The 24,799-nt window shown below is 41.8% G+C and overlaps 1 protein-coding gene across 1 annotated transcript in view; it reads left to right on the forward strand.

Moving 5' to 3' along the window:
* The first annotated feature begins 14,197 nt into the window (after positions 1-14,197).
* The window catches only part of MANBAL (mannosidase beta like), a 28,726-nt gene continuing 18,124 nt past the window's right edge, over positions 14,198-24,799 (forward strand). The window contains exon 1 of the mRNA XM_003411703.4: positions 14,198-14,289. The gene's annotated coding sequence lies outside the window, so the exon portion shown is untranslated. The remainder of the gene's footprint in view (positions 14,290-24,799) is intronic.

Consider the following 24,799-nt stretch of genomic DNA (forward strand, 5'->3'; position numbering starts at 1 on the left):
ACTGGGAAGAAGGACCTGGTGATCTACTTCCAAAAAAACTGGCCAGTGAAAAACTTATGAATAGCAGCGGAACATTGTCTGATATAGTGCCAGAAGATGAGCCACTCAGGTAGGAAAGCACTCAAAATAAGACTGGGGAAGAACTGCCTCCTTAAAGTAGAGTTGACCTTAATGACGTTGATGGAGAAAAGCATTGAGGACCATAATTTGCTGATGTGGCACGACTCAAAATGAGAAGAAATCACTGTAAGCATCCATTAATAATCAGTACATGAAATGTACGAAGTATGAATCTAGGAAAATTGGATGTTGTCAAAAATGAAATGGAATGCTTGAAGATAGATAACCTAGGCATTAGTGAGCTGAAATGGGCTGGTATTGGCCATTTTGAATCGAACAAGCATATGGTCTACTATGCTGGGAATGAGAAATTGAGGAGGAATGGCATCACACTCAGTGTCAAGAAGAACGTTTCAGGATCTGTCCTGAAGTACTACGCTGTCAATGATAGGATAATATCCATATGCCTATAAGGAAGAAATAAAAAAAAAAAATTTTTTTTTTATAAGGAAGACCAGTTAATACTATTACTCAAATGTATGCACCAACCACTAATGCCAAAATGAGGAAATCGAAGATTTTTACCAATTTCTACAGTCTGAAATTGATCAAACATACAATCAAGATGCATTGATAACTACTGGTGATTGGAATGCAAAAGCTGAAAAAAAAAAAAGAAGGATCAGTAAGTGGCCTGGGTGATAGAAACGACGCCAGAGACAACATGACAGAATTTTGCAAGATCAACAATCTATTCATTGGAAATACATTTTTTCAATACCATAAATGGCAACTATGCATGTAAACATTGCCAGATGGAATACAGACTACATCTGTGGAAAGAGATGATGGAGAAGCTCAATGTCATTGGTCAGAACAAGGCCAGGGTCTGACTACAGAACAGACCATCAATTGCTCATATGCAAGTTCAAATTGAAGCCGAAGAAGATTAAAACAAGTCCATGACAGCCAAAGTAGAACCTTGAGTATATCCCACCTGAATTTAGACACCATCTCAAGAATACATTTGACGCATTGAACACTAATGACTAAAGACCAGACGAGCTGTGGAATGACATCAAGGAAATGATAGATGAAGAAAACAAAAGGTCATTAAAAAGACAGAAATGAAAAGACCAAAATGGATGCCAGAAGACACTCTGAAACTTGCTCTTGAAAGCAGAGTAGCTAAAGTGAACGGAAGAAATGATGAAGCGAAAGAGCTGAACAAAAATTTCAAAAGGTGGCTCAAAAAGACAAAATAAAGTATTATAAAAAAAAAATGTGAAAAGACCTGGAATTAGAAAACCAAAAGGGAAGTATAGGCTCAGCATTTCTCAAGCTGGAAGAACTGAAGAAAAAATTCAAGCCTCGAGTTGCAATGCTGATTCTATGGGCAAAATATTGAATGACACAAGAAGCATCAAAGGAAGATGGAAGGAATACACAGAGTCACTGTACCAAAAAGAACTTGTTGACATTCAACCATTTCAGGAGGTAGCATATGATCAAGAGCCAATGGTGTCTTAGTCATCTAGTGCTGCTATAACATAAATACCACAAATGGATGGCTTTAACAAAGAGAAATTTATTTCCTCCCAGTAAAGGAGGCTAAAAGTCCAAATTTGGGCGTCAGCTCCAGGGGAAAGCTTTCTCTCTCTGTCGGCTCTGGAGGAAGGTCCTTGTCCTCAACCTTCCCCTGGTCGAGCAGCTTCTCAGGCGCAGGAAGCCCAGGTCCAAAGGATGCGTTCTGCTCCCAGTGCTGCTTTCTTGATGGTATGCAGTCTCCCCCTCTCTGCTAGCTTCCACTTCCTTTTTTTTCTCTTGAGAGATAAAAGCTGGTGCAGGCTACACCCAGGGAAACTCCCTTTACATTGGATCAGGGGTATGACCTGGTAAGGGTGTTACAATCCCACTCTACTCCTTTCTAACATAAAATTATAACCACAGAATGGAGGACAGAGAATAGTGGAAATCATGGCCTAACCAAGTTGATACACACATTTTTGGGGGGACATAATTCGGTCCATGACAAATGGTAATGAAGGAAGAAGTCCAAGCTGCACTGAACACACTGGCACAAAACAAGGCTCCAGGAATTGATGGAATACCAGTTGAGATGTTTCAACAAACAATGCAACGCTGGAAGCCCTCATTTGTCTATGCCAAGAAATTCAGAAGACAGCTACCTGGCCAACTGACTAGAAGAGATCTATATTTGTGCCCATTCCAAAGAAATGTGGTCCAACGGAATGCTGAAATTATCAAACAGTATCATTACTATCACACTCAGGTGAAATTTTGCTGAAGATCATTCAAAAGGGGTTGCAACAGTACATTGACAGGGAACTGCCAGAAATATAAGCTGGACTCAGAAGAGGACGAGGAACCAGGGATATCATTGCTGATGCCAGATGGACCTTGGTTGAAAGCAGACAATACCAGAAAGATGTGTATCTGTGTTTTATTGACTATGCAAAAGCATTCAACTTTGTGGATCATAAATCATAGATAACATTGTGAAGGATGGAAATTCCAGAACCCTTAATTGTGCTCATGCAGAACCTGTACATAGACCAAGAGGCAGTGGTTCAAACAGAACAAGGGGATAGTGCGTGGTTTAATATCAGGAAGGGTGTGAATCAGGAAAGGTTATATCCTTTCACCATACTTATTCAATGTGTATGCTGAGCAAATAATCTTAGAAGCTGGAGTATATGAAGAATGCGGCATCAGGATTGCAGAAAGACTCATTAACAACCTGTGATATGCAAATGCCACAACCTTTCTTGCTGGGAAAAAAAAAAAGAGGACATGAAGCACTTATCGATGAAGATCAAAACCTTCAGTATAGGTTACACCTCAACATAAAGAAAACGAAATCCCTCACAACTGGACCAATAAGCAACATGACATCATAATAATTGGAGAAAATATTGACCTTGTCAAGGATTTCATTTTACTTGGATCCACAATCAACGCCCATGGAAGCAGCAGTCACAAAATCAAAAGACATATTACATTGGGCAAATCTGCTGCAAAAGATCTCTTTAAAATGTTCCAAAGCAGATTGGGTGAAGGGAAAGACAACACTCAATACAAGGAAGGTCAGCCCAATTGGACTGGACTAAAAGCAAAGAGGTTTCCGGGATAAAATGAATGCTTCAAAGGTCAGCGGAGCAGAGGCTGGGGTCTGGGGAACATGGTTTGAGGGGACTTCTAAGTCAATTGGCAAAATAATTCTATTATGAAAACATTCTGCATCCCACTTTGAAATGTGGCGTCTGGGGTCCTAAGTGCTAACAAGCGGCCATCTAAGATACATCAATTGGTCTCAACCCACCTGGATCAAAGGAAAATGAAGAACACCAAGGTCACACAACAACTAAGAACCCAAGAGACAGAAAGGGCCACATGAACCAGAGACCTACATCATCCTGAGGCCAGAAGAACTAGTTGGTGCCCGGCCACAATAGATGACTGCCCTGTCAGGGAACACAACAGAGAACCCCTGAGGGAGCAGAAGATCAGTGGGATACAGACCCCAAATTCTCAAAAAAAGACCATACTTAATGGTCTGACTGAGACTAGAGGAATCCCGGCGGCAATGCTCCCCAGACCTTCTGTTGGCACAGGACAGGATCCATCCCCGAAGACAACTCATCAGACATGAAAGGGACTGGTCAGCGGCGGGGAGAGAGATGCTGATGAAGAGTGAGCTAATTAAATCAGGTGGACACCGGAGAGTGTGTTGGCAACTCTTGACTGGAGGGGGGATGGGAAGATAGAGAGAGAGGGAAGACGGCAAAATTGGCACGAAACGAGAGACTGAAAGGGCTGACTCAATAGGGGGAGAGCAAGTGGGAGAAGGGAGTAAGATGTATGTAAACTTACATGTGACAGACTGATTGGAATTGTAAATGTTCACTTGAAGCTTAATAAAAGTTAATTAAAAAAAAAAAAAATGTTCCAAAGCAGAGATGTCACTTTGAGGACTAAGTTGCACCTGACCCAAGCCATGGTGTTTTCAATAGCCTCATACGCATGCAAAAGCTGGACAACGAATAGAGAAGACTGAAGAAGAAGTGATGTTTTTGAATTATGGTGTTGGCAAAGAATATAGAATGTCTTAGGCTGGGTTCTCCAGAGAAGCAAAGGAGAGATTTATATTAAGGAAATGGCTCACACAATTGTAGAAGCTGGAACACCCTAAGTCCGTGGTTCAGCATAAAGGCTTCTCCTGATTCACGTAGCTAGGGGCTGGCAAACCCAAGATCGGTAGGTCAGACAGCAGGGCTCTTGCTCACAGGCTGTGAAGATCAACAGATTCCCGAAATTGGCAGGCAAGACAGCAGGTAAGGTGCTAGCTCAACTCCCAAGAACAGGAGGTCAGACAAACAGGAGCCAGCTGAAGGATCCAGAGCAAGCAAAAGCCCACAAGCCTTGCCAGAGAGTCCACTCATGTTTGATGCAGGCCACACCCCCAAGGAAACTCCTTTTCAACTGATTGACTAGTCCCAGCAGATCCCATCATGGAGGTGATCACACTACATCAAATCTCATCATGGAAGTGATCACATCATCATACGACTGCCAAACTATGTCATTACTGCCAAATCACTGAGAATTGTGGCCCAGCCAAGTTGACACACAACCTTAAGGTTCACATTGAATATATGATGGACTGCAAGAAGAATGAACAAATCTGTCTTGGAAGAAGTACAGACAGCCAGAATGCTCCTTAGGAGCAAGTATGGAGAGACTTAGTCTCAAGTATTTTACACATGTTATCATTAGGATCAGTCCTTGGAGAAGGACATCCTGCTTATAAAGTAGAGCATCAGGAAAAAGAGGAAGACCCTCATCTTAAAAGCCTGTAAAACAGCCATCTAAGATATAACACCGGTCTTACCCCTTCAGGAGCCAGGGAGAATGAAGAAAACTAAAGATGCAAAGGAAAGATTAGTCCAAAGGACTAATAGATCACACCTACCACAGCCTCCACCAGACTGAATCCGGTACAACTACCCCCACCCACTGCTCTGACAGGGATCACAGTAGAGAGTCCCAAACAGAGCTGGAGGAAAATGTAGAACAAAATTCTAGCTCACAAGAAAAGACCAGACTTACTGGTCTGACAGAGACTGGAGAAACGTTAAGAGTATGGCCCCCAGACACCCTTTTAGCTCGGTAATGAAGTCACTCCTGAGGCTCACCCTTCAGCCAAAGATTAGACAGGCCTGTAAAATACAACAAGACTAAAGGGGCACACCAGCCCAGGGACAAGGACTAGAAGGCAGGAGGGAACAAGAAAGCTGGTAAAAGGGAACCCAAGGTCAAGAAGAGAGAGTGTTGACGTATCGTGGGATTGTTAACCAATGTCATAAAATGATACGTGTAATTGTTTAATGAGAATCTAGTTTGTTCTGTAAACCTTCATCTAAAATAAAACTAAAAAAAAAAAAAGAAGAAGGCCCTCAGTGTGATGGATTGACAGTGTCTACGGCAATGGGTTCAAACATAGCAACGATTGTGAGGATGGTGCAGGACCAGGCAGTGTTTTGTTCTGTTGTACACAGGGTCACTATGAGCTGAAACTGACTCAATGACACCTAACAACAACATAGTGCCTACCCCATTGGGATTTTTGAGGATTAAATGAGACTTTAGGCACTGGGCCAGGTATCACTGTGTGGGCTCTGTAAATAATAGCTGCAGTTATCGTTGTTATTATTATCTGATCTTCTAATTGTGGGGCCCTGGAGAAAGCTGTATTCTAAACCAGAGAAGGACATCATGTTTGCAAAGTAGAGGGTCAACAAAAAAGGGAAAGACCCTCAACAAGATGGATTGATACAGCAGCTGCAACAATGAGCTCAAACATAGTAACATTTGTGAGGATGGCGCAGGACCAGGCAGTGTTTTCTTCTGTTGTACAAATGGTACCTATGAGTTGGACCTGATTCGATGGCACCTAACAACAACAACCCTAGGCCCGTCATCCAACTTCCCTATACCTTGGTTTCCTCAGCTGTGAAATGGAACTACCCCTTCGGGGTTGTTGGGAGCATCAAGGAAGTGAATGCAGGCCAAGGATCCATCATAGGGCCCTGGTTTCCATCATAGGGCCCTGTGTACAGTGAGGACCCAACCGTTTTTCTTAGATCAGAGCTCCTCAGAGTCACATGCTGCTTAGAGTCGTGTTGGGGGAACCGAAAAAGCTTGAATGGCGATATAGTTTGAGCTGGGCTCTGAAGGAGAATTAAGATTCCAGTTTACACGGTTGGGGACAAATCCCTTTACTGAATTCATTCAACTACAAAATGAAGATGACGACTCTCCGTTTTTTGTCTTCTCTGGGGAGATGGTCTCGGCCTTAACTTCCTCAAGGGGAAGTTGCCATACAATTAAAAGGCAGCATTGTTATTCAGCTAGAAAAGTGCATTCATGGGACGAGCGAACTAAGCCCCTCCAAGGAAAATTCTGCTTGTGCTCTGTGTAATTGAACGCTTAGTGTGGATTTAACCCAAGGAGCCAACTGTGCTGTCAGTTAGAACCAAGTTTAACGGGGCACTTAATAGATGTGGGGGTAATTAATACCACCCAGATGCTGGATGTGTGTGAAGTTTGTGCTATTTACATGACTGAAGCATTTCAGAGAGACGAAAGTCTGGATGTTCTCCCTAAGGGAACTGGCAGTGAGGGCCGTAGCCTGGGCCTCTGCTTCTGCTGTGTCCTTCTCCTGGAGATTGAATGTCACCTTCCTCGGTTGCCAAAGGTAGAGTCTAATGCTTCTCCTAGGTTCCCCTGTCACTCTGTACACACTTTTCTTATAAAACTCAAAATATCCTATTGTGTAGATGGATAGCTGACATTGAGTTGACTCTGACTCATGGTGACCTTATGTACAACAGATGAAACGTTGCATGGTACTGGATCATCCTCAAGATTGCTGGCGTGTTCGAGTCCATCATTATGGCTACCGTGCCAATCCATCTCACAGAGGGTCTTTCTTGCCTTTGCTATCCCGCTACTTCAGCAAACATGATGTCTTCCTCCAGTGATTGATCCCTCCTGATGACATGTCCAAAGCAAGAGAAGAAAGTCACACAATCATCTGTTGGGATCCATAAGGTTTCATTGGCTAATCTTCTGAAGTACGAGGGTAAGTCAAAAAGTATTATTACGAAATCATAGAAACCTTTATTAAACAACAAAAAAATCAAAATGTGAAGCTATTGTTTCTTGGCATATCCTCCATGTGGGTCTATATACTTCTGAAGGTGGTGTTTCCATCTCTCTAACCTTTCCCCGAAGAATTCTGTGCTCTTCAATTTACACCATGTCAAAACAGCAGTTTTGGCATCCTCGAGGGACTCAAATTGTGTCCCTTTTAAAAATTCTTTGAGTTTGGGGAACAAAAAGGAGTCTGAAGGGGCAAGATCAGGGCTGTAGGGTGGATGGGGTAAGGTTTCCCAATGAAATTCTCGTAGGACAGCCCTGGCTACCCTTGAAGAATGCGCAGGTGCGTTGTCATGATGGAAAAAAATTTCTCAGCACAATTTTTCCTGAGCTTTCTCCCCATAATGCAGTTTTCAATTTTCTTAAAACTTCTTCAGGATAGGCCCCTGTGATCACCCTGTGTCCTTTGTGAAACTCTATCAAGATTGTCCCTTTGGAATCCCAAAAAACAGTTGCCATAACCTTCTGAGTGGTCTTCCCTCTCTTGGCTCATCTTTGAGGTCTTTCCCACCTTTTTTAAAACACTTGATTGATCTAAAAACTCTTATTTTCTGTGTGGCGGCATTCCCAAAAACTTGTTTCAAAGCTTCAGTGATTTGGGAAGAGGTCCACTTGAGTTTTGTTAAAAAGTTGATATTAGCCCTGACTTCAAAATCATTTTTTTTTATGGTACAAAAAAATCCTTTTTTTTTTCTGAAGGCGCTCTAATGAGACTAAGACAAGTGTATTACTGAGAAAACTTCTCTGCAGCCATCCTCTGATTGCAGAGACATGTTTAAACACATTTTGTCATTTTGTTTGGAATAAACTAGTGCATGTATGAGCTGGAAATCTAGTAGCAATATTTTTTGACTTACCCTCATGTATTGCCAGGACTTTCTTCCTAGTCTGAGTCTGGAAGCTCTGCTGAAACCTGTGACCTTGTTGGTATTTAAAATACCGATGGCATAGCTTTCAGCATCACAGCAACATGCAAGCCACCACAGTACAACAAACCAAAAGATGGTGGATCCTATTGTCTACCCTGTTGTTTTTGTGTCTGTCTCCCCTCACCAGAGCCCAAGCTCTTGTCCCCACTATGTGTCTGACATACAGTCAGTGCTCAGTGAATGTCTGCTGAATAAACCTGTTCAAGTTTCAGAACTGTGGAAAATCTTGGGTCTCAAGAACAGGTCAGGGCATTCGGGTTTTCCTGAGAAGTGCAGATCCTGTTCAGTGTTGACATGTGTTCTAACTTCTGATGGAAATTCTGTCTAGTGCCCTCTCTGATGAGCCCAGTATTGAAAAATGAGCCTTTCTTCCTTTGGAGCAGACCTGCTGTAGTATCCTGGAGCACAGGAAGAGGGCCTGGGCACCGTGCATGTACAGATATCTGGTGTGAAATCCAGCTTTGAGTTTACACCTTATAGAAATGAAGAGGATAGCAGGCTTTCGGCAATCAAAGTTGATTATCTGCTATGAGGCTCCTGGAGGCCCTGAGAAAGAGCCCAGAATGTCATGAGTCCATGCTGTTGTCTGGGCGCTGCTAGCTCCGAGGTGATGGTGTCTCTGGCCTTTCCTGCACGTAGAAGATAACCTCCACCACCTGGAGGACAGTGGTCCCTCATTTTGGTCCTGCATTCTGGACTCATCAGAATCAACCCCACTCAGTGTTCTTGGTTTAACGTGAAGCTAAACATAAGAAGGAGAACTGATGGGAATACTGCAGAACTATGCTCAGGAACCACCGAAGGACAGGACACCGCAACCATCTGCTCTGGACAAGGCCCCGGACACTGGACTTACAACAATCTCTGGCTGATTCTTGCAGCTCCGGATTCAGAGTCTGCAGTGGGGGCCTTTGATTGGTCATGGTTAGGTCAGGTTTGCATGTTTCAGCAGGCATTGAGGAGAAGGCGTGTCAACTCCATTCACCACCTGCCATAGTGGGAGATGGGGCTGCCCCCCTGCTTCTTGAGATTCCCCACAAACAGGGGTTTAGGTGTTAGCCAGCCCAAGCGACAAGCACCTGCCTCCCCTTGCTCTATGACCTTTACCTTCCCTGCCATTACTCTTTAGAAGGGTTCCATTTCCTGGTCCCAGGCAGTTGGTCACTCAACAAACATTCATACCTACATAAACCAGGCAGTATATTAGGTGCTGGGGGACTGGAGTGAACAAAGGAGATGAAGATTACATTCTAGGGGGAGAGATGGATAATATACAAGTAAGCAAATAAAATAGTTACAGATTGTGGTGGTGGCTGTTGTTAGATATTGTCAAGTTGATTTAGACTCAGAGTCACTCCATGTGACAGAGTAGAACTGCCCCATAGGGTTTTTCAGGCACAACAGTAAAAACACTCGGCTGCTAACCGACAGGTTGGATGTTCAAAACCACCCAGCAGCTCCACAGGAGAAAGATGTGGCAATCTGCTCCCATAAAGATTACAGCCTAGAAAACTCTGTGGGGCAGTTCTACTCTGTCACATGGGGTTGCTACAAGTTGAAATCAACTCAAGGGCATCTAACAACAACAATCTTTATGGGAACAAATTTCCAAGTCTTTCTCCCGTTGAACTGCTGGGTGGGTTTGAACTGCCAACCCTTCAGTTAGCAACTGAATGCTTAACTATTGTACCATGAGGGCTCCTTATAGACTGCGGTAACTACTATAAAAGAAAAAACTGTGATAGAAAGAAAAGGAGGTCTACTTAGAACTGAGGTTTCTATTATCTATACCTCTAAACTTAGTGAAGTTGTCAAAGATTTCATTTTACTTGGATCCACAATCAACACCCACGGAACCAACAGTCAAGAAATCAAACGGGTAGTGCATGTTATCAGGCGGGACCAGTGCCTGGAGGTCATCATGCTTGTAAATTAGAGGGTCAGCAAAAAAGAGGAAGAGGCTCGATAAGAGGGACTGATACAGTGGCTGCAATAATGGGCTCAAACATAGCAATGATTGTGAGTATGGCGCAGGACCGGACATTGTTTCATTCTGTTGCACATAGGAGTTGGAACTGACTCAACCGGCACCTAACAACAAACTTAGTGACTCAGAATACCTATTTGTTTAGCTCATGATTTTGTGGTCAGGAATTTGGGAAAGGCTGGACTGGGAGGTTTGTCTCTGCTCCATGTTGTATCAGCTGAGGCAGCTGGGGCTGGAGAATCCACTTTCAAGATGGTTTCGTTTTTGTCCAAAAATTTATAATGAAAAATTTCAAATATACAAAAAAAATTGAAAGAATTGTCCAACAAACATCCTATACCCACCACCTAGATTGTATGCTTAACAGTCTACTATATTTGCTTTATCATGTATTGTGATTGTTTCCCAAGGCTGCCATAGTAAACGATTACAAACTAGATAGCTTAAAACAACAGAAATTTATTCTCTCACAGTTCTGGAGGCTAGAATTCTGAAATCAAGGCGTCAAAAAGTTTCATTCCTTCTGGAAGCTCTGAGGGAGATCTGTTCCATGCAGGCCTTCAAACTGGTTTGTTTGGGTTCAAACCCCTGCTGAGAATTTGTATTTCAAGCAAGTTCCCTGCTGAGAATTTGCATTTCCACCCCAGATATATAATGAATCAGAGTCTACACTTTAATAGGATTCCCAAGTGATTCTCCTGTATAACTTCCTGGGAACTTGTTAGAAATGCAAATTCTCAGCAGGGGTTCAAACCAGAATAGACCAGTTCAAAGCCCTGGTTCCATGCCTGTTTCCTAGTCTGTGGTGCTGCTGACAATCCTTGGCATTCCTTGGCTTACAGCTGCATTGCTCCAGTCTCTGCCTCTGTCATCACATGTCATTCTCCCTGGGTGTCTCTGTGTCTTTATGTCTTCACAGGGCTTTCTTGTAAGGACCCCAGTCATTAGATTTAGGGCCCACCTAGTCCAATATGACCTCATCTTAACTTGATTACATCTGCAAAGACCCTATTTCCAAATAAAGGCACGTTCACAGGTACCAGGGGCTAGGGCTTCATCATCTTTTTTGGGGACACAATTCAATCAGCCACACATATCTATCCATCTATCCACCTTCCAAGATGGCTTCTTCACTCAGCAGTCTGATGTCTCTTTCTTACCACGTGGCTTGGGCTTTTCACAGCACAGTGGCCTCAGGGTAGGGGCACTTCTTACTTGGTGGTTGATTTCCAGGTCAGTTAGATGCCAAGTCTGAAACAGGCACGGTGTCACTTCTGCTGTATTCTATTGCTCAAAGCAGTCACACAGTAGAAGAGCATGTGGAATGGGAAATACTGTTGCAGCCCATCCGTCATCTTTAGAAAAAACAATACCCTACGAAGCGCGTAATCAGGGAAGTCTTTTCTGAAAAGGTGATATTTGGGCTGAACCCTGAGGGACGAGATAGAGCCAGTCTTGTGAAGAGCCAGGAGAAAACAGCATTCCCGGCTATAGATCAACAAAGGCAAAGGCTCAGAGTTGGAAAAGTAAGCCTGATACCTCTCCTTTCTTTTGCCATATCCAAACCCAGCCCATCCTCTGGGGCCCACCTTGAACCTGCTTCCGCCATGAAGCTGTCTCCAATCTCCCAGCCCATGCTGATCTTTCCTCTTGGCTCACAGTCTGTGATGCTCATCTGGCATGCACGAGTTGATCCCTTAGTGTAATGGTTATGACGCCTTGGGGAAGTTGCTGAACTTTTCCAACCCTTGATTTCTTCATCTTTAAATGGGGATAATAATACCGATGTTATGGAGTTGGGTTTGGGGGCAGGGGTATTGATATATGTAAAGTGCTTGGCACCTAGGGAATGCTCAATAAATGGCAGCCATAATTATTCATTAAAAACTGGCTTATCCTGTCATCTGTTAACCTAGTTTAGAAATTTTTTCAGAGCAGGGACCATGCCTTTTTCAACCTTTTCCTCATTCATAGTGCAAGCACTGTGCCTCACGTAGATATTAAGGATATGAACAAGCATGTCACAAAGCTTTCTATCATGCTATGGTGCTAATGGAGTCATACAGGACACAGAGATGAACAAGACTCAGCGGGAGCCCTCCAGGAGCTTCCAGAGAGTAAGACAGTATCTGTGCCTACAACAGCCACACAGTGGCTCTTTTATATTTGGATATAGAGAGTAACATGTTTCAAAGCACCTGCACATTTGTGTTTCCTATGATCCTGCTCACTCATACCCCATAGTGAGCCCCTCAGGGGCAAATACCAGTCTTGTCCTCAATATCTGAACCTTCAGGCCTCTGTTTCTCCCATCCACCCTTCAGCTAATCTTATGCTCCAAACCCTTTCCCACCCCCCGTCATGCTCTTCCCTCCTTCTCTTTGCCTTCATTTCTTAGCTTAAATGTCACCTCCTCAGAGAGGCCTTCCCTGATTACCCTGTCTTGATTTTATCCCCCATGTTGTTTATCTTCTGATGGTTTCCCCTTCTTTCTTAACACATTTTAGTTTCTAAATATACATTTATCCGTGCAATTGATTAGCGGGAATGAGACATTAACCCCTAGTCTATAAACTCAGAGATGGTAGGGACCTGCCTACCCACCACTGTCTTCCCAGTTTCGGGGTACCCGATCCATAGTAGAAACTCCATACGTATTTGTTGAATGAATGAATGAATTCTGCATCTTTGGATCCTCATAATACCTCATATAGTATGGGATTAGTGAATTATAATCATTTCTGTCTTCCAAGAAAGAGTGAGCTCCTTCAGGCTGAGCTAGGTCTTATCTTTTTTTTTGAATTTCCAGCATCCAGCCACTCCTCCTTGAGCCTTTATGTATTAGTTATCTACGCTCCATAACAAATTACCCTAAAACTTAGCAGTTTAAAACAATAACATTATCTTCCACAATTCCCACAGGTCAGAAATTCAAGAGAGAGTTTGCTGGGTGTTTCTGACTCAATGTCTCTCATGAGGTTATTTTCAAGATTTCAGGTCCCCAGGTCACAGTCATCTGAAGGCTTCCTCGGGGCTGGAGGATTCACTCAAGGTGGGTTATCCACATGGCTGGCAAGTTGGAGCTGGTTGTTGGCAGGAGACTTCAGTTCTTCTCCACGTGAACCTCTCCATAGAGCTGTTTGAGTGTTCTCACAAGATGGCTTCCCCAGAGCGAGAGATCAAAGAGAGATCAGACAGAGCTACAAGGTCTTTTATGACTTAGCCCTGGAACTCATAAATTCTCTCCTTTCCACAATACCCTATTGGTTCTACAGATCAGTCCTATTCAGTGTGGGTGGGGACTACACAGTGACATGGATACCAGGAGCCAAGAAGCATTGTGGGCATCTTAAAGGCTGGTTACCATATTGACTAAATTTGGTCTCCGTTCCTCCCACTACTTGTCCCCCTCCCCCACCTCCCATTCTCAATCACGGAGCCCTGTTTCTTGTCTTCCAAACGCTATCACATTGCATAATTGCATATTCATTTAATTATTTTAGTCTTTCCCTCCACAAGACTGTAAGCTCCATGAGGGCAGAGCCTGTGTCTGTCTGGTTCAGCATTGTACTCTCAGTGACCCAACAAGGCAGGTGATAATTATCTGCTGGTCAAACGAACAGGTGATTACGGAATGAATGATGCTTTTCCCCATCCCCCTGAAGAAACTATATATAGCATACAGCCGGCGCTCGGTGAATGTTTTGGAACAAACCGTAATTATTTCTGTCTGAATTATAAGAATTTGCTTCTGTTTGTCTCCCTGCTGCACTTGTAGGCTCCTAGCTCACAGAATTAAAGACTCTACCACCATAAATATTTGCGGAAATGGGCTGAGCTGATAACAAGGCTCGGAGAATCCAGAGAGTCTGGACCTCACTTCCCCAGGCCGCTCCCTTGGCTCAAGCTCACACTACTAGCGCAAAGATCCGACAGAGCGCCGGCGTACCCGCCCAGCCGAGCCCTAGCAACGCGGGCAGAGCTGAGCCTCCCGGTTGCTAAGGGTGCGTCACTTCCGGGACCCAGGGTCATGGAAACCACTTCCGGGAGAGTGGAGCGGCGGCAAGGCAGGTGAGTACGGTGGCGCCAGCGGCGGAGCCTGGGTCTCGGGGCGGGGCGGAATGGGGGACGCGGTGGGACAGAGAGGGGCCGTTTCGGGCGCGGCCGCCAGCTTGTCCCGGGCGATGCCACTCGGTTGGCCAGGGCGTTTCTCTGCGCGAGGCGTGAATAACTTCCCAGAGCGCCAGTTAGAAAGTTACTTGCAGAGTGGAATCCGAGGCCCAGGGAAACCGAAGCATCGCCTGGTCCCGCCCGACGCTGTGGTTCAGAACCTAGACCAGAACCCAGAGTTCTCATCCCCCTTGGGGCCTTTCCTTCCACCGGGGGAGCGTTAGTGAGGAGCCTGGGCTCGGGAGTAGGTCTGGCGAGTGTGCCCGTCTTGTGTTACCGTGAGCAAGTCACATCTATTGTTCTCAGTTTCCTCCTCTGTAAAATGGGCATGTAGGGTTGTCCTGGGATTAAATGAAGTGAGTGTTGCCAAGGTAAGAACCCACCCAGTACCCAGCAGTTCCGCGGAACAAAGGCCAGGCTGTCTGCTCTGGTAAAGATTCCAAAAAACCAAAACCAAACCCCGTACCGTCCAGTCGATTCTGACTCATAGCGACCCTATACCACAGAGTAGAACTGCCCCATAGAGTTTCCAAGGAGCGCCTGGCGGATTCGAACTGCCGACCCTTTGGTTAGCAGCCGTAGCACTTAACCACTACATCACCCTAGAAAATACTTACGGGGCAGTTCTGCTCTGTCATATGGGTCGTTATGAGTCGAAATCCACCTGATGTCACCTAGCAACAGCAGATGCGCAGTTCGTGTTGGATGAATTCTTTTAAAAGAAGCCGGAAGTTAGTATGTAACATCCACAAGTTTTAAATGGTGGCAACAAATTCAGATTTAATTGTATTTTGCGAGTTACCGGTTACAGACCATTGGCAGCCAAATGTGACTTTGCTCAGGAAAATGGCAAAAGTTTCCACAGGACAAAATTCGAACTCACCTCTGAGCAGTTCTTGAAAATTTGTTGTACTGGAAATTTGGGTATACACCTCATTACTATAACGCAGCCTAATTTGTGACACTGGCTTTATATTCCTCAGTCTGTTTCAGTGGGATTCTCAGAACAGAGTTTTAAAAATCACTTCATTAGAAGCCAAGAATCCCCTACCAACATATTATACTACACTGGGGAAAGGTGGGAGATGGTGGGGCCTCTGGCTTTTCCGGTTTCAGAGACCATTTAGTTACTGTTCGGTAATTCTGGCAAGTTTATATGTCTCAGGTGGGTGGGCTGGTTTGTTGGTTATTCATTCATTTATTTGATCAACCAGTCATTTATATCACTAGATTTATGAACTTATTTTGTACTTTGGGTTATAATTCAGTACTATTTATTAGTTTTTTAATTAATATTTTGTTTTATTTTTGGTGAAACTATACGTATCAAAACCTGCTCCCTTTCACATTTCTAAACATAGTGGTCAGTAACATTGGTTACATTCTACACATGTCAACATTCTGGTGGTTTATGTCTCCATTGTTTCACTCCCATTTAAACTCCCTCCCTCCTCCCTGCTCTCTATGCTTTAAAATAGCTGTTGACCCTTTGGTCTTATATAGATTTTTTTTTTTTTTTTTTTTTAACGCAGTACTCAAGGGTGACAGTTTTTACTTTAGAGCTAAACTCTTTAAAGAGGACTTCAGGGGATATGTAGTTCCAATTCAGGGTTTGAAGAGTAACTCAGGGCCATAGTTTTGGGGACCCTTCCAGCCTCAGTAGGTCCATTAAGTTTGGATTCTTTAAGAATTTGAAGTTATGCTCCACATTTTTCTCCCTTTCTGTCAGGATCCACCTGTTGTGTCCCGGATCAGAACGTTTGGTCGTGGTAGCCAGGCACCATCTAGTTCTTCTGGTCTCAAGATAGAGGGGGCTGTGGTTCATGGAGACAATTAGTCCTGTAGTTAGTACCTTCTCTTATTCATGGGTTTCCTTCTTTGTCTTTTGTTCCAGACGAATAGAGACCAATGGTTGTATCTTAGATGGCCATTCATAAGCTTTTAAGACCCCAGACACTACTTGCCATACTGGGAGCTAGAACATAAACTTTAAGAACTATATTATGCCGATTGACTAGATTGTCCCACGAGACCATGACCCTAAGTCCTCAAACCAAGAGAACTAATCTGGTGAGGTGATTGGTTATGTCTAATTAGTATCAGCATCTGTAGTCCCCTCCCCCCAGTTTATTGTTTATTGTTATTGTTGCAAGATTATAAGGTAGCATTTCCCATTTCATCCTTTTTTCTTATGTACAGCTTATTGACATCAATTAATTAGTCAAGCTGTGCAATCTTCACCCATATTTGGTGCCACCATCCCTGTTACCATAAACAAAAAGTGACTGTTACCTAGATAATACTTCCCCATCCCCCCACTCCATAACCACTAATGAACGTTAGTCTCTGTATATTTACCTATTCATGTCATTTCATAAAAGTGAGAACGTGCCAAAGTCATACTTGTCTTTTTGTGATTAACTTACTTCAGGTTCATCCATGCTGTAAGATGTTTCAGGAGCTCATTTTTCTTTATCGCTGAGTAGTATTCCATCGTATGTGTGTACCACATTTTGCTTATCTGTTCATCCGTTGATGAGCACTTAGATTGTTTCCATCTTTTCATTATTGTGAGTGGTGCTGCAGTGAACACAGATGTGCATATATCTGTTCGTGTCATTTATATTACATAGATCCCTAGAGTATCTACCTAGAGTGGAATTGCTGCGTCAAATGGCAGAACTACCTTTAGTTTTTTGAGGAACCACCAGACTTTTCCGCAACGGCTGTACCACTTTGCGTTCTCACCAGCAATGGGTTAGAGTTCCAATTTCCCATATTCCCATTAACACTTGTTATTTTCTTTTTCCTGTTTTTAAATTTAGTCATTCTAGTGGGAGTGAAATGGTAGTTCATTGTGGCTTTGTTTTGCCTTTCTCTGATGGCTAGTGACATTGAGCATCTTTTCATGTGTTAGTTGGCCATTTGAGCATCCTCTTTGGTGATGTGTCTGTTCATGTCCTTTGTCTTTTTGTTGTTAAGTTTTATACGTATTTTAGATATTAGACCCTTATTGATTATATTATTCGGGAAGATTTTTTCCCGATAGGTTATCTTTGAACTTTTTTGATAAAGTCTTTTGAACATAAGTATTTAACTTTTATGAGGTCCCAGTTACCTATTTTGTTTCCTGCTGTTTGTGCATTCGTTGTTGTGTTTGATAATCTTACTGAAGAAAAATAGGTCCCAAAGTTTTACTCCTATATTTTCTTCCAAGAACTTTATGATTTTAGATTTAACATTTAGGTCCTTGATCCATCTTGAATTAGTTTTTGTGTATGGCATGAGGTGTGGATCTTGCTTCATTTTTCTGCATGTGGAAACCAGTTTTGCAAGCACCATTTGTTGAAGAGACTGTTCCTTCCCTATTGAATCGATTTAGCTTCCTTGTCAAAAATCAATTGACCGTAGATGTTTGGATTTATTTCCGGTTTTCAGTTCTATTCCATTCGTCTGTGTGTCTATCATTAAACCAGTATTAGGCTGTTTTGATATAGGGTCACTATGAGTCGGAATCCACTCTACGGCACTGGGTTTGGTTTTTTTGTTTGTTTGTTTAGGCTGTTTTGATCATTGTAGCTGCATAATATGTTTTGAAGTTGGGATGTGTGAGACCTCCTACTTTGTTCTTCAATATTGTTTTGGCTATTTGGAGTCTCTTGTCTTTCCATATAAGATGAGGATTAGTTTTTCCATTTCTGTACAGAATGCTGTTGGAATTTTGATCAGGATTGTATTGTATCTGTAGATGCTTTGGGTAGTGTCAATATTTTGACTATAGTAAGTCTTCTAATCCATGAGCATGGACGCCTTTCCATCTGTTTAGGTCTTTAGTCTTTTTCAGCAGTGTTTTCTAATTTTCATTGTACAGATCTTTCACATCCTTGGGTAAATTTATTCCTAACTATTTTATTCTCTCATGTGCTGTTGTAAATGGAGTTGTTTTCTTAACTTCCTTTTCAGATTTCTCATTGCTGGTGTCTAGAAACCTGACTGGTTTTTGTGTGTTTACATTGTATCCTGCAACTTTGCTAAATTCCTCTATTGTTCTGGAGGCTTTTTAGTAGATCTTTGAGATTTTTCTATGTATAGGATGATATCATCTGTGAATAGACATAGTTTTACCTCTTCCTTTAAATTTGAATACCTTTTATTTCTTTTTCTAGCCTTAGTGCTTTTGCTTAGTCTTCACGTGCAATATTGTATAGTGGTAAGAATGGGCATCCTTGTCCTATTTTTGAGGGAAAAGTTCTCAATCTTTCTCCATTTAGTATAATGTTAACTGTTGGTTTTTTATAAATGTCTTTACTCATGTCGAGGAACTTCCCTTTTATTCCTGTCTTGTTGAGAATATTACTTTATTAATTTTGTTTCAACTTTGGCCCTTGGGAGCTCTTTCAGTTGGTCTTGCATCTCTTTGACATACCCCCATTATTGTGGGTTTTTATTTTTTTGCTTTCTGACAGTATATAGATGCTTTAGGTTTATCTTGAATATTTCTTGCCCCAGTCCTACAATCATTCATTTCTCCAAGGATCCCTGGTTCCTTTTATTTGTCTGTGATTCATTTCGAGTTTATTTTTTATTTGGCATGAGGCAAGGGTCCAACATCGTTCTTTTGCATGTGTAGTTATCCCAGCACCATTTGTTGAAAAGACTGTTCTTTCCTCATTGAATGGTCTTGGCACCCTTGTCAAAAGTGAAATCAGCCATAGCCAGTAGAAGAAATGAATTCTTGGTACATGCTACAATATGGATGGAGCTGGAAGACATTATGCTTAATGAAATAACTCAGTCACAAAAGGCCAAATATTATATGACCTCACTTATGTAAAAAGATCAGAAAAGGCAGAAAAGGCAGTTTATTAGTGGTTACCAGGGGCAAGAAGGAGAGGAAAAAGAGGGATCAACGGTGATGGAAAATCACATTGATTGAGGCTAGGGTTGCACAGCTGATTATTGTAATTGCTGTCAATAAGTTGTACGGCAGTGAAGAGTTGAATTGGCAGAAGTCGTGTGACAGGTTTATTTATAACAATGACAAAAAAAAAAAAAGAGTATCTGCTGAGTCTGCTTATGTACAACCACACACTTCATGGAATTTGGTTTCTTGGTTTGGAGGTCGAGGGTCATGGTTTCCTGGGATATTTCAGTTCATTAGCCCAATAACATGTTTAATGCCTCTGTTCTACCTCTAAGTTTGTTGCGTAGTGCCTGGGATCTTAAAAGCTTGCAAGTGGCTGTCCAAGTCACAATGATTAGTCTCTATTCACCTGGAGCAACAGGGTAAGGAGGAGAGTCAGGAACAGGAGGAGGAAATAGAATGCGGGGCCAATTGCCTCCATGAACAACTGCCTCCTTTGCCATGAGACCAGAGGAACTGGATGGTGTCTGGCTACCATTACTGAATATTTTGATCAAAGATTCTATAGAAGAATCTTGATCAAAAGGGGGAAAATGCAGGACAGAATTTAAAATTCTTATGGATTCCAGACTTCCTGGAGCCACGAAAGTTAGATAAACCCCAGAAACTATTGCCCTGAGATAATCTTTGAACCTTTAACCAAAAAAATTCCCTAAAGCCTTCCTGAAACCAAACAGTAAAAAAAAAAATTTTTTTGGAGTTTACCTTAATTAGTAAAAAAATGTCTGCCTTGAGCGTTATGCCCTTTTAAGAACTATCTATATGGAATCATACTGACAGCAGTAACTTGAAAGATTATATAGGAACCTTAGGGGTGGTGAATTTGTGTTAATGGGGGAGGAACAACTCAAAAAAGGAGGATGAGGATGGTTGCACAGCTCGAAGGATGTAATCAGTGTCACTAAATTGCACATACAGAAAATGTTGAATTGGTGTGTGTTTTGCTGTGTATATTCTCAACAACAATAGCAGAATACTTGAATTAAAAAAAAAAAAACCATAGATATGAATGTATTTTTAGAGTCTCAGTTGTATTTCATTGATCTATATGTCTGTCCTTATGCCATTACCACACTGATTACTATAGTTGTGTAGTTAAGGTTTGAAATCAGGAAGTGAGTCCTACAACTTTGTTCTTTTTAAGATTGTTCTTGCTATTGGCAGTCCTTTGCCATTCCATATGAATTTTTCTGCAAAAAAGGCAGTTGGAATTTTGATAGGAATTGCAATGAATCTGCAAATCGCTTTGGGGAGTATTGTCATCTTTGTCTTTCAGCTATGTTTTATAATTTTCAGGATATAAGAGTTGTACTTCTTGGTTACATTTATTTCTATGTATTTTGTTCTTTTTGATGCTGTTGTAAATGGAATTGTTTTTTATTTCGTTTTCAAATTATTCATTGAAAAAAAAATTTTTTTTTTTAAGTGTATAAAATACAACTGATTTTTGTATAATAGCCACTGCCATCAAGTCGATTATTGATCTTGTATTCTGCAACTTTGAGGAACTCATTTTTTTAGCTTTAATAGTTTTGTTTTTTTTTTTTTTGGTGGATTTTTTAAAAAGAATTTTATGTAAGATCATGTTATCTGTGAATAAAGATAATTTTACTTTTTCCTTTCCATCCTGGATGCTTTTTATTTCTTTTTCTTGCTTAATTGCCCTGGCAAGAACATCCAGTACAATATTGTAGAGATGTGTTGAGAGTGGACATCCTTCTCTTGTTTCTGACCTTAGAGGGGAAAACTTTCAACCTTCACCATTAAGTATGATGTCAGCTGTGGGTTTTTCACAGATATGTTAGGTTGAGGAAGTTCCTTTCAGTGCTTAGTTGGTTGAGTATATTTATCACGAAAGGGTGTTTGATTTTGTCAAATATATTATTTTTTTGTGCTTTTATGAGATAATCATATGTTTTTCCCCCTTCATTTTATTAATATGGATTACATTGATTCATTTTCATATGTTGAACCAACCTTGCATTCCTGGGATAAATCTCACCTGGTCATAGTGTATAATCCTTTTAATATGCTGTGATTTGAATTTGGTTTGCTAGTATTTTGTTGAGTATTTTTGCATCTATATTGATCTGTAGCTTTCTTTTGGTGTCTTTGTCTGGCTTTATTATCGAGGTAATAATTGACCTCAGAGGATGTATTAGGAAGTGTTTCCTTCTCTGTTTTTTGGAAGAGCTTGAGAAGTATTGGCATCATTTCTTCTTTAAACATTTGGTAGAATTTACCAGTGAAGCCATATGGTCCTGAGCTTTTCTTTGTTGGAAGTTTTTTGATTATTGATCAATCTTTTTACTTGTTTACCTGTGGTTAATTCAGATTTTCTATTTCTCCTTGAGTCAGTTTTGATTAATTCGTGTGTTTCTAGAGTCTCAATTGTATTTCATTGATTTGTTCATTTTATATAGATTATATGATTTGTTGGGATAGAAGGGTTCATAGTATTCTCTTATAGGGATAGAAGGGTTCATAGTATTTTCTTTTTTTCCCCTCTAAGCTCGGTAGTAGAAACCCTGGTGGTGTAGTGGTTAAGTGCTATGGCTACTAACCGAAAGGTCAGCAGTTCAAATTCACCAGGCACTCCTTGGAAACTCTGTGGGGGCAGTTCTATTCTGTCCTGTATGGTCGCTATGAGTCTAGATCAACTCAACGGCAACAGGTTTTGATTGGTTAAGGTCAGTAGTAAAGTCTCCCTTTTCATTTCTGACTTTAATACTTTGAGTCTCCTTTTTTTCTTGGTCAGTCTATCTGAAGATTTGCCAGTTTTGTTGATCATGTATGTATGTTTGAGGACCTCCACTTGGATGGAAACTCCATGAAGGCAGGGACTAGAATAGTGACTGACACATAGTAGGTGCTCCTGGCATTCAGGGATGAGTCTTACGGGGTCTATATGACATTTTCTTCCATGTTTGGTGATAAGTGGGTGTGTACTTTTCATTAGATTCTGATAGGGGCTTGGTGTTCCCCTAGTGTATAAAAAACCCTGCCCTTAAGCAAGCCTGGAACACTATAGGGCTAGAGACATTGCAGTGATGTTAAGCCAGCCACAGCAGCCAGAAAGCCCAGTTGTGCCCTGTCTCGTGTGTGAGCTTCATGAAGACCCATGGCCTCTCAGCTCCTTGTCCTCCTCATTGTTGAATGAGGCATTTGGGTGAGGCATCTGTTCTTGCTTTAAAGGTGAGAAACAGAGGCAAATTCTTAGTCATTATCAAATATTTATGCGTCGGGCCCTGGACAAACTGAAGATGGACACAAGGTCCCTACTGCCCGGGAGCTTATAATGAATCAAGTAAAAAACAGTAGAATCTGGTGTTTCTCAAACAATGAGATAAACATTTTAAATTTTGACCGAAGGCATGCATACTTGGATGTAGATGGATATAACTGGAAAAAAAACAAACAAAAAAATCCAAAAAACAAAACATGTCAGGGCGCAGCACTGACCCTAACTAATGTGACACAATGTGATGTTTTCTGTTATAATTTAGTTCATCAAATAAAATTTAAGAAATAAAGTGCTGGTTGCAACCCACTAAACAGTGTCTGTGGCTCACTAATGGGTCATAGCCTGCAGTTTGAAAACCATTGACCTAGTAGGTAAGAACTAGTGTGCTGGAGGAGCCAGCTTGCCTGCGTTTGAGTCCTGACTTTGCTACTTACCAGCCAAGTAATCCCTGGGTAAGCCAGGGAACCTCCCCAGGCCTTGGTTTTCTCATCCTCATTAGTAATCACCCACGTCCCTGAGTGGGTTGTGAGATGAATGAGATGCTGACTGTAAAGTGCTGTACACAACACCTGGCAGATGGTTTGCTCACTGCTGCTGCTGCAGCTGCAACGATGGCAGGGGAGAAAAGCTTTTCACAGGGAGCCTGGGGGATAAGTGCCTCCTTCTTGAGATTGGGAGGATGAGTAGGAGTTCTGTAATCGGGAAAGGAAGACCCAGAAATACTGGCAGCCAGACTGGGAAGTAAAGCACAGGGATGCAGAGAAAATGATGAGAGTTTTAAGGCATACACAATATATGTAGAGCGTTTTATGTTTTGCAGAACCTTTTTACAACCACCCTCCCGTTACATCTGTGCTGTCCAATATGGGAACCTCTGCCACACGTGCTTATTTATATCTAAATTGATTACAGTTAAATAAAACTAAAAATTCATTTCCTTATTCACACTAGTCACATATCAAGTATTGAACAGCCACATGCAGCTGGACCTTCTACTGCCATGTCGGAGAGGGCAGATACAGAACGTTTCATCACGGGAAGTTCGATTGGACAGTGTTTCATTAAAACTAAAAAAAACTAAACCCATTGCCATGGAGTCGATTCTGACTCATAGCAACCCTATAGGACAGGGTAGAACTGCCCTGTAGGCTGGTGGATTCGAACTGCCAACCTTTTTGGTTAGCAGCCGAGCTCTTAAACATCATGCTACCAGGGCTGTAACAAAGAAAGGAAGTAGATACGGCATGGATTTTTCTTTTGAAATTTATTCATTGTTTCAGTAATATTCCAGAAAATTAAAACTCAAAACCCCTTCACCTTACATTTTCCTGTGACGTCTTTTGATCTTTAGCCACACAAAATCGCAGTTTATACGTACATGGTTGCAATCAGTGTTTATTCAGTTGTTTATGTTTTTTCGATTAATATTATTTTGCAAAGACTTTCCACTGATCCGATATAATTGCCATTTTAATGAAGGGGGAATATGCCATGAAGCACCATAATTGGGTTAAGTGCTTCCTTATTATTGGGCACTTTAGTTGCTTCCTGTTTTTCAGTATTATGAATAGTGCTGCCATGAGCTTATTTGCACCTGGAGCCTTTTTCTTCTTTTGAATTGTTTCCTAACTATAAATTCTAGGAAGTGAGTTATTCAGTCAAAGGATATAATCGCTTTTATGGCTCTTGTTATATATTGCCTAATTGCCATTAAAAAAAAAAAAAAGCCAGCTTGAATGCATTATAGCTTTGAATAGATATTATTGTGATTGCTTGGCTTATGAGAACATGAAGTCGCAGAGAAGGGATCAGCCCTTAGCGCAGCTCCTTGCTGATAGAGCCAGGGCTTGTGCCCATGTTTCTCCACTCCTGGCCCCAACTTTCTATTGGCCTATTCCAAATATTCATAACATTGTTGCTATTAGTAATACTAATAAATGTAGTATTGGCAAGACCAGTAAGCATGTTGCAGTCTTAAGCATAAAGTTTGGTGCCAAGGTCATTTTAAAAAATGTATACTTTATGAAATGCAACTGTAAAGAAAGGAGTCTTTGGAAATGTTGGTATTCTAGTGGGGGTGCCCTGTAGGCTTTACTCCAGGAAAGCTGTTCTCACAGCCACCCTGGAGTTCACTTCAGGGCCGGTTTATGAGCCACCCCACACAATTGGCCTGGTATCTGAGCGTCATACCTTGTATTTGACCAAAAATGGCATTCCTGAGCTTGGTGCCACACCTGATTCAC

The sequence above is a fragment of the Loxodonta africana genome, chromosome 24, assembly GCF_030014295.1.
Source record: "Loxodonta africana isolate mLoxAfr1 chromosome 24, mLoxAfr1.hap2, whole genome shotgun sequence".
Classification (NCBI taxonomy): Eukaryota; Metazoa; Chordata; class Mammalia; order Proboscidea; family Elephantidae; genus Loxodonta; species Loxodonta africana.